Source organism: Aplysia californica, unplaced genomic scaffold (assembly GCF_000002075.1).
Source record: "Aplysia californica isolate F4 #8 unplaced genomic scaffold, AplCal3.0 scaffold00492, whole genome shotgun sequence".
Lineage (NCBI taxonomy): Eukaryota > Metazoa > Mollusca > Gastropoda > Aplysiida > Aplysiidae > Aplysia > Aplysia californica.
In genome coordinates, this window is record NW_004797762.1 from 394,173 (window position 1) to 395,883 (window position 1,711).

Sequence of the window (1,711 nt, forward strand, 5' to 3'; positions counted from 1 at the left end):
TCATCATCATCATCATCATCATCATCATCATCATCATCATCATCATCATGGTGCTTCCCCATCATCAAGTCACTGCAAAGAGGCACCTCTACTCGCCATGGCAATTCGAATGGAGTTATTTGGACGAGTGGAGGTGCCTCTAAGTATAATGACAAAGGAGCCGAACAAGAGCCTCGCTCTCGCTCGAAGATTTCTTCGTGGAGTCCACCAGGCCCATTAAGGAAACAAAAAAAAAATCCCAAAAAAATCATCATCATCATCATCATCATCATCATCATCATCATCATCATCATCATCATCATCATCATCATCATCATCATCATCATCATCATCACCTGTGAGATTGAAAAGCCAACCTTAGCACAACACTATCGTTACTTCTTTCTCCTCTATGTTTCTTCCCCTTCGCCTCCTCCAACTCATCATCCTCCTCCTCCTCAACTGTTCTAATAAGTAACCGGTACTTATGGTTTAGCAGTTAAACTCTCCTCGATGAAGTTAAAGTTGTCTGTGTCCAGCATCTCCGTCTTTCCTCTAGGATGATATGGGAGACAGCGTGGTGAAATAAGGTGCGCGTCTAAATAATGAAATTGAAGAAACTGGCATTTTTTCGCCAGTTTAGCAATTTTAACCGAATTTTCGTTTTTTGGCTCATCACGTTTCATGTCCATTTAAGAACACATGTGTGTGTGTGGATTTTACTGTAAAACGTTGATTAAAGGCACATAAGTGTAATTTTTCCGTTGCCGTGGACTCACAATCTGATAAAATAACCAGACTTTGGCACCATTTTCTGTACTATTTTACATCTGAAATCAGGCTACCCCCACCTCCTTCAATTGCAAATATTTATCTTGTATGTAAGATAAAAGGTATTTTCATTCATTGAAAGCAAGGCAAATGAACACGCTTTAAGATGAACCCAATAATCCTATATGCCCAAAAAATGACGAGCGCCTGATTCCACCACGCCCTTTCACATATAGCCTGCCTCGTTCAGACGGGGTTGGACCTGACAGGCAGGGTCAACGCAGCCAGCTTCCTTGTTAATTAACATTGCACCGAAGAAGAGAAGGAGGTGTTTATCATTTCCACTCAATCCATTCAAAATGGGTTTCTGTAAAGTTGAGTTGTATGAGAGATCGAGATAACTTTTTGATAATGTATCATATAGTGCCCCTCAGAAAAAAACCAAAAAACTTTCTTCTTAGATGTTTGAGGACATTGTCAAGGATATAGGAAAAAAACAACTCCTTTGAATCATTAAGAAATTGATTATTACCATTAAATGTATCACGTCCTTAGTACAACGCACTTTCAAAATCTCAGTACAATCCAAATTGTTAAGTATCCTTGACCTGCGTTATCTAGCCTGCCCCATGTCTTGCTTGATCCATTGTACGCACACGCTCAAATTAATCTGCTAACGATCTTGCGTTATTATCTGGAGAACTTGTGGTCCCCTGAATTTTCTTACAATGTCGAGAGGACGTTCCTTGATACGTCTTTGAGATAGCAGCAGTAAAGTTATGCCACGTAGCCTGGAAAAGTCCTGCCGTATCACGGTCACTCCGATAACTACGCAGAAGGATGGATTGTTATCGGGGGTGTGACGCAATATCTATTGATAACCCACGTGATGGTATCGGATTTTACTTCGAGGCGACGATGAAACTCTAATGATAGGAGGCTGCTGATGGCTGATTTTTTT